Raw genomic sequence first — 9,709 nt, 5'->3', positions numbered from 1 at the left:
GCTAGGACCCTGCAGCTCTGCTGTAACAGGGGGCACACGGCGGTCACGTGATCACCAGGTCGCATAGTGGAAGAAACTTCCAGTTTAGTACATAGCGCTCATTGGGAAAGGAGAAGCGGTAAAAAAAAAAACGCCTCTTCCTTCTCCAGGTTCTCAGCTGTGACTAACAACTGATGACCTGACCTTCTTAATTGCAGCAGCAGAGGCTTTAATCGCGCTCCATATTTTTTTTTTGCTATTGGCGGGGTTTAAAGCCCAAGACTATGGAGAAAACAAGTGAACAAATATTCTATATGGAGCCTGGTCTTTAGGTGATAAAGGGTTTGTGACTTTCATGCATAATGATGTTAGGCGGTCAGATTGCTTCATGAATGTGACTCCAGATACAACGGCATCTACTCCAACCCAACCGACAGAGGAACATTTATACAATCTCAAAATGACATTTTTAAATCAGGGCTACCAGCCCACCTGAATTGATGACCAAATCACCAAAACCACCAGGATGCCCAGGAATCAACTACTCCAACACACAGAGAAGGAAGAAAACAATTGTGTACCTCCAGTAGTGACCTACAGTTCACAGCTAGAGGTACTAAGGAAGACTGCAAAGAAACTCCAGCATACCCTACACAAGGATGACCGTCTGAGAACCATATTCCCAGACCCTCCCCTCCTATGTTACAGGTAACCTCCAAATTTGAAGAACTTTATAATCAGGAGTGCATTACCATCTGACATACAAAAAGTAACTTCTCCCTGTAAGGTAAGGCGTTGTGGACAGGATACAACTCCCCAACACACAGCAGGACTAGAAGATCCCGGGGACATTCACGTGTTCCAGGTCTGGTGTTGTGTACCTGATCAGATGCAGTGAATGTCCTGTTGGGGGCTTTTTATCAGGGAAATAGGACAAAAATGGAGAGCCAGGATGAACTCTCATCGCCAGTCAATTGGAGAGAAGACAACAGAATTACCCGTTGCGAAACATTTTTGTGGTCACGGACACAACATAGAGCAGATAGGAGTTATCATACTTAAGGGCAACTTCAAATCGCAGCGTTACAGAAGAATTTATGAGTATACACTTATGGCCATGTTTGATTCTCTCAAGAATGGAATGAACCTCAGCCCGGGAATCTTGGCTAAGTGGAGAATATGAAAGGTCTGAAGGAGGTCAAGACAGGTGTCCTCTTCCCAACCATTGTTTTGCTCATAAAAATTGATTGTAAGAATGTTGCCATCCAATAGGTGTTACTGCAAAGGGAGGGTTTCCATCTCCTTCCACTGCAGTTCAAGTAGACATAACAGACATCATAAAACTGTCATTCCTCAGCTCAGTGGACGGATTAAGCATCTCCTTGCTCAGATTGTCTGGTGTTAAGTCTCAAATTTCTGTGTGTGAACATTTATTTAGATCAAGAGGAGAGTTCCCCTTCCCCTCTGCAGCTGTATGATATAATCGTGTGCCATCCAAACCAGTTTAATTTTAGCCTGATGAAGGGTTGATAAGAAAGAACCTGAAAGCTTGCTGTAACATCATGTATTTTTTGTTAACCATTAAAAAGGTATATAACCTACAACATTACCTGTTTTTTCGTACCGAGAACAATCACACTTTACTGTCATATGACTGACTGAAACATTACAGGAGGCTTTAATCGGTTTTCTACACCCCAGTGGTCCATCTCCATCGTATGTGTATCCTCAGCCGCCAAACATATGGCACATTCCAAGAAAACAAGTTCTTACTAAAGGTTGATCGATGTACAGCAACTGGCAAACCTATATACCACGACTGATACAGAGATAAAGCACGGCTGAGAACATAGGATGAAGGGAGGCAATGTCCATCTAGTTCAGCCTGTTTCCACCCCCACCTTCTTGATCCAGAGGAAGGCAAAAAAAATCCCCAATAAGGCAGAAGCCAATTCAGCATATTTGGGGGAAGAAAAGTCCTTCCTAACTCCATAATGGCAGTCAGAATAATCCCTGGATCAACATTTGAAAGTTCCTACCTGACTTCAAGACCCGGATCGACAACCCCACTGGTTAGTAATGTCTATATCCTGTAATATAGCTCCCATCTATTTTGTCATCACCACATCCTCAGGCAGCGTGTTTCACAGCCTCACTGCTCTTACAGTAAAGAACCCCTTCTGTATTGGTGATGAAACCTTTCTTCTATACATAGGGGATACCCTTTTTATACCCAGGACGGCAACGGTAACAGATCACGGGAGAAATCCATGTTTTATACCTCAATGTATTTATACAGTTATTTGATCGCCCCTTAATTGTCTTTTTTCCAGGGTGAATGCCAATTTTGATGCCTCTCTGGGTATTCCAGGCCTCCCATTTCCACTTTTTTTTAAAAATTGCCCTTTTTTGAACCCCCTCAAGCACTAACATCTTTCCTGAGTGACCAGAACTGTGCGCAGTATTCCATGTGGGGCCTGACTAGTGCCTTATATAGTGGGAGGATAAATGTTCTCGTCCCTCGCCCCTATACCTCTTAATGCACCTCCAAGACTTTGTTTCTGCAGCCGCTGACTGGCATGATTTGCTCTAGAAATATGCTATAAAAGTAACTTCCTGAATAGTTTTTTTTTTTTTAAAAAAACACTGTTCCCAAAGCCATCTCACTTTACACCAGTTTTATTATACACTTTATTCCCCAAAAAACGGAACACACTTTCTAGATATCCAAGCTCCACGTTTACATCATGTAACCTTGAAATAAAAAAAACTACTAAAAAACCCGACTTGTTTTACAATACATTATTCTTTATGAAGCGTGCTCCATTAGCTTCAAAACGAGCACTAGATGAAAGTTCTACCACATGTAGAAAATGAAAGTTTTTTGTTGACCTGGTAAGCATAGACATCACATTTTTTTCCTGTTCGACCCCCTGCTGTACGAGTTCCATGTATCACGTAAGGCCACAGTCTTACAACTGTTAGGTTACTTTACGCTCTCCAGCATCCTACCAAGTTTCACGAAGGCCTGAGATGGTCAGGTTAGAGCTGCGATAATTTGGCATGGAATGACGCCTACAGGCTTTTCTGATGTCGAGGACCTCACGTGGGACGGCCTACAAATCTTCAAGTATTCAGGAGGAATAGTGGCCATGAGTCACCCAAGAATCATATGGGTAGCCAAAATCTTAAAGTCCGATTCAATTAAATATTTTGAGAACTGACCCAGAGTTTGTGAACCATTCATGTGATTTAAGGGTCATTGCGTCATGCAAGAAGAAGTTTGGCTCATCAGCGCTCAATACTTTTCCCTTGTAAAATAGAGGTCCTTAGCCCCCAAAATGTAAAGTATAGAAAAAAGAAATGACCCTCCAGAGCCAAAATTGAATGGGCAAAAGAAATAAAACCCAACTTCTCTTTATTCGTATGAAAACTTGCAAGAACACGTTTCAGAGTACAAGACCCCTTCTTAAAGGGAATGTCAAGTTTTTACAATGCAAATCAACAATCAGGAAGTCTCATTAGCAGCAGGTAAAAGGTTTGTGGATTGCATTGCAAAAACGTGACAGTTTGCCTTTACGTCTGAGAGACTTCCACCTCTCCATGCGACCACTTGGCGCTCCACACCATGCTGATCCTTCGTGTACAGCCAAGCCTGATCACAACTCTATCCCAGCACAACTGAAGGGGCCTTGTGCTCAAAAACAGGGTTTACTGCTGGCGTGTATATAAAAGAGTTGGATCGTATTCCTTTTGTCAATATAACTCCAGCTCTGGAAGGTCAGGCCCTTGTACCAGTATGTGTTACACAATCCTGGTCTCTCCACGCCTATATCTGTGTGGGGTATAACGGGTAGGTCGCACCTCCAACATCATAGTGCACCTTCAGTCCCTGACACCATTTTCAGCCTTTGACCTCAGCGTTGTTCCACCAGTTTTTTGCACCGCGTCCACCCAAATCGTAAGTGGACCATTTGAGCCTGTTAATGAACACCTCAAAAAGGGGGCCAAACAAAAAAAACAAAAAAGCACAAAAAAAAATAAAATAAATATCAAGACCAGAAGGAAAACCAAACAGTTTCAACATTTTAATGAAAAGGGAAATTTTTATTTAACTTTTCCAAAATCTTAAAATTTGAGGTAAAATACTTTTACTTTCAAATTTTATACAAAATACAGAGCTATCACATACCCCTGGGAAAATATGTATATTATACATATATTTCTATATAACATTACATCATATATATAATATATATGCCAAAAAAGTTGTGTTTTTAAAGAGAAATTGGAACGTCTAAAGGCACTGCACAGATTAGCTAGTATACATTTATGTACAGAAACTCCCCCACTTCAGTCTAAGGGGGCGCATACATTAATTGCCACCTCAGCATAAAATGCTAAATATCTAGGAGGATGGGGGAGGGGCATATTATAAAATACCTATAAAAAGTCCAAAGGGAAAAAAAATAATCCAACACTGTAATCAAAAGCAATGCTGGAATTAAGAAACCAGACAATCAACCAAGTGTTAAGAGGCTTCAGTGAGGAGTGGTGCCTCCAGATGGCGCTATGACAAAACAGTGAGGCTGGTTATTATGTTGTAAACCAAAGAGGCAGACATTTTGTCTTCAAAGGCAGATGATCAAAAATTAATCATTCAAAAATCATTCAAAACTCCCCTCGTCCCCCCGTCAATGCAAGTCAACTGTTTATAACCCTACGTTCCATCCCAATAGTCACAGACACCAATGAGACCTTTTGAAGAATAAAAAGGGAACCAATTTACCAAGGTCTAAGGTTTCATAAATTCTGTGGCATGTCACCATAAAATAGTGCCTTCTATTAACCTTCCACAGAAGTAACCTTGAAGAGGTTCCAGTACGTATTTGAGCACATAATGGGAGAGTCCAGCCTTCTAATGTGTCAGATGACTGCATTGGTCGAGTCCTAGGGCTTAAACCCATTAATTGGTTAGTGAAAGTATTGGATACTGCTTAGAATCTTCCACAACTGAAGCTCTGAGCGATGTCAAAAGGGATCAGGCATTAAACAGAGCACCACAGTACATCGTACAGAAAATCAGTGATGGCCCAATCCAATGATCTGTTGAGGTGGTCATCTGACTTGCGGAAACCCAAGACATAGAATCTTAGAATGGTTGGAAAGGACCTCCAGGGCTATCGGGGCCAACCCCCTGCTCAGTGCAGGATTCACCAAGTCATCCCAGACAGATGTCTGTCCAGCCTCTGAAGACTTCCATTGAAGGAGAACTCACCCACCTCCAATGGTAACCTGTTCCACTCATTGATCACCCTCACTGTCTAATATCTAATCTGTGACTCATCCGTTTGTTTCATCCCATTGCTTCTAGTTCTTCCTAATCCCTCTGCACTGTGACAGCCCTTCAGATATTTGCAGACCACTATTAAGTCTCCTCTCAGCCTTCTCTTCTGCAAGCTAAACATTCCCAGATCCTTTAACCGTTCCTCATAGGACATGATTTACAGACCGCTCACCACCTTGGTAACTCTTCTCTGCACTTGCTTCAGTTTGTAGAGGTCTTTTTTTCGAGTGTGGTGCCCAGAATTGGACCCAGTATTCCAGATGAGGTCTGACTAAGGAAGAGTAGAGGGGGATAATGACCTCACGTGACCTAGACTCTATGCTTCTCTTAATACATGCCAGAATTGGGTTTGCCTTTTTGGCTGCTGCATCACATTTTTGACTCATGTTCAGTCTATGACTTAATATACCAAAGTCTTATACACATGTGCTTTGAACACAGTTTAATGCTTTGTACACCATTACTCCATACTACTTGGTTGATTGTCCATTTAGTGTTCATATATACAACACACCAATGTGCATTGCATCACTCTTACTTAAATATTTGGCACTTATCAAAAAGTTTGGAAAAAAAAATTTACATCCAACCCCAACTTTTAAATGGACTGTCAGATCCTTATAGGACAGGGAGCATCCTATAAGCACCATAACTTAGTTTAGGATGTGTCTAGGATGTGACAGGTTCCCTTTAATAAGGGGTTAAGAGGATATTGTTCACCCGCTTTTTTTTTTTAAACCTGTTGCAATTGCAACTTAACACTAGAGGGGGCTCTTTGTTCTAGACAATGTTTAAGTTCAGAGCCTTTGCATGCATGCATTTAGAAAACAAAATGCAACCTGGCCGCTACCGGCAGGTCCAGTGTCAGAGGCCCTGAGAAATCCCTGAAATAGGAGGAAGTTTTCATTGGGAGGATGTGCAAATCCCACTGCGAAAAAGGCTACTTTTCTTAATTCTCACCCATTTTTTTTTACAAAGTAAAATGATAACTTATTAATATCAACTAACACACTGTATAATACAATATAGCAAGCCTACATCGGTCATAAAAAGCAGCATCTAGATTAACCTGGCACTTGGGATAGGGTTGGGGGGGGGGGGGGGGGGTAAATATTGTGTGTAATTCAGTTTACAAGTAGGTGGATACTATCTTGCCGTGAACTTTTCAAGAGAAAGTGGAAGTCACTTCCTAGCAGATATAAAGTGATGGTTTTCCCCTGTCCTGGCAGAACCAGTCACCTTGTAATACTGAGAAAATAACCAAACCCACCATTTTTTCCTGCTTATAGACAAAAACAAGGTGGACCTGTGAAGATTAAGGCAGCAGTACTACTAATGCATTGGTAGAAGTGTACAAATGTATAAGCCCAGCATTCCATTAAACCTATAAGCAGATTGTTAAACGATAGTCATGTAGGATCAAATGGGTTTTCCGATTCAGCACCCAGCTACAAACAAGCATCTGACTCTGCACACACACGTGAATTAGATGGACAGTTAATTCTACAATTTTTTTTTTGAATTGTGTGCACTTTGCATATTATCCAAAAATTGTACAGCACGCATCGTAGAGTTAAAATATTAACAGTGTAATACCTAGTTTCTCCTGTGGGGGCAGAGCAGGGAAATTGAACACTTGCCGCTTTCGATTCCTCACAGATCACAGCTGATCACTGGGAACCCTTCGCTCTTTACAATGCCTTTTTTTTTTTTTATAGAACTGGCCCTTATTTTGTACAGCCGGTACACTTGCAGGGGTGCAGTTCTCATTGGGGAGGGGCAAAGGATGAATGCCATTTAGGTGGGAAATAAAAAAAAAAAATGCAGTCTAAGAATGAATGGAATATGATGGATGCAATTACCATCCAGGAGGCACTGTGATTTTTTTTGTTTCATTTTTTGGAAAAATGGAAACAGAAAAGGGAAGCGTAAAGGAGAACAAGCTTAAACAGGAGAAAACCGCAAGTCATGCAGCATTCTGAGAAGTCCTAGAGGAAAGAATCGATTGCAGGCAATCAGTCGACACAGAAGAGACGGTGGGGCACATTCTTACCAGGACAGGTTAGACTACATTCTTGGATGTGGCAGTGGAAACTAATGCTTTGTAGAGTTGCGCACAACAAAAGAAATAAACACGCACCCGGAAGGTAATCCATTTCTCTAGGTCTAATTAGCGGCGGAAATCACACAAATAGAGATCAGATTTATAGCCGCATTGGTTGAGGAAAGTCTTAAATGAATCACAAGCGCACACGCCTTTAAGTAGGAACAAGAACATTAACCCTTTCCAATCCACTGTCTGACGTCTAAAGACATTCTGATTGAAGGCTGTACAGCTCCGATGTATACCACAGTACTGGCTCTAGCCAGCAGATGGCGCCATTGTATAATGGCAGAAAGACAAAGCCCCCTAGGAAACCCTGAATCTAGAATTGGAGTGCAAAGGGTTAATATAGACGCAAGTAGATCCTTTGGTGAACTAGCCTGACCAGTAAAGGCAGTCCCCGTACTGCAAGCTCTGGAGATGGAGGGGCACCAAGTTGTCAAGCTCAGGTCTACAAACTTTACGCAGAAAGATTGGAAAGCGTTCGTTACATACGAACCAAGGTGGGCAGAAACCTAAAGAAATGCCCAAGTGTGGCAGAAGTGCGCTGGGACAAAGTGCATGTTCAGTGAAGTATAACCCATCATTCGAGGGGAAACCTATGAAGGACAAAATACTCTCAGAAGTTCTCCAACAAGCGTCTACTATAAAATAAGGCTGGGACATCGAAAACAGATACATCGAAATATCGCTAATGCTTTGGCGATCTCTTTCATCGATATTACGTCCAATATATCGGTAACCGATAGTTTAAGGCAATATATCGATTTTTGTAAAGGAACGTGTCTTGTGATCTAGTGACCAGATTTCCTTTGTGTTGGGTCAGGATGTAGTTTTGCTCGAGGCACTAATGAACTTATTAACAAGTTCTAGATACTTTTGGAAAGTGTGAGGTGACCCTTTGTCACCAATATGGTTTGCTCCAGGCAAAACGACTCAGAAAAAGTGCGGTCTTCGGCCCCTTTTCCACATGTGTTTGTTCATCGCATTAGACGAGGCTCTGAGCGCTTGCATCCAACGCGATGGCTGTGGGCAATGCTTTCTAAATGGCAGAAACGCTTAAAATCGAATATATTATATATATATATATATATATATATATATATATATATATATATATATATAAAGAAATGGCGAAACGTTTTGGGAAACTAGAGTATGCATCAATATTGGCGTTGGGTACTATTCTTGACCCAAGGTTCAAAGATGCATACTTCAGGGATTCTGCTGCGAAGACTAGCACTGTCGGAATATTAAACATGTTAGCTGTGGACCTCAGTGATCTTCGGATTCTGAGGAGCGCTCAGAGGATGTAGAGGAGACCTGGCACTTCAAAAAAACGAAGAACGTTAGATGAAACACCATCAGAACTTTCTTTGTACTTAAAAATGACCCCCAGGTCGTTTAGGAGACAATCCTTTTAAGATATGGAGGGAAACATGTCCACCCCACTCCAATCTGTACCAGCTTGGTAGAAGATATCTTTCTGTAGTTGCTAATGTTTTCAAAAGTTGGTGAAATTATGCCTGCTCGAAGGGAGAGCGTGCAAGCGAATTAATATTTCTTGGCTCATTAGATGGGGGCCAATGATAAAAAAAAAAACAAAAAAAAAAACTTTTCATATACCTCATTTTAATTGTGTCATCTGTCATTTTTTATTTTCATTTGTAACTTTAATATATTTTCATTATATTAATAGTTAAGAAATTCAACAGTTTAAAGTTTTAAAACAAAAGCTATTTTTTTTCTTGATTGTGTTGCTTAATTAACCCTAGACCAGTTTTTATTTTTATACAGCATTTAAAAAAGTCGATATATCGATAGTTTTCCACTGATATTTTACAATAATCAATAGTATCAACTATCGCTGAACGATATTTGTGTCAATGTCCCAACGTTACTGTAAAAACAGCCTCAACCCCTGAGGTTGCGGATCACACAATAGGCTGGGGTGGAGAATCCCTTTAAATGGAGGGAGGGGAGTTTCTAGTATGTTCTTTTGGGGGGGAATGGAAGAGCCAGGAGCAGGAACTGAGCTCCCGCCCCCTCTCTGCCTCCTCTCCACCCCTCTGCACTATTTGCAATGAGAGGCGGGGCTAAGTTTTGAGAATTAGCCCCACCCCTGTCCCGCCTCTCCCCATTACAAATAGTGCAGAGGGGTGGAGAGGAGGCAGAGAGGGGGCGGGAGCTCAGTTCCTGCTCCTGGCTCTTCCATCCCCCCCTCCCCCTGCACACGAGGACAACGTATATCGGCTCGGCGTGAATACGTGAGCTGGGCG

The sequence above is a fragment of the Eleutherodactylus coqui genome, chromosome 6 (genome assembly GCF_035609145.1).
Source record: "Eleutherodactylus coqui strain aEleCoq1 chromosome 6, aEleCoq1.hap1, whole genome shotgun sequence".
NCBI lineage: Eukaryota > Metazoa > Chordata > Amphibia > Anura > Eleutherodactylidae > Eleutherodactylus > Eleutherodactylus coqui.
This window is presented reverse-complemented; position numbering follows the sequence as displayed.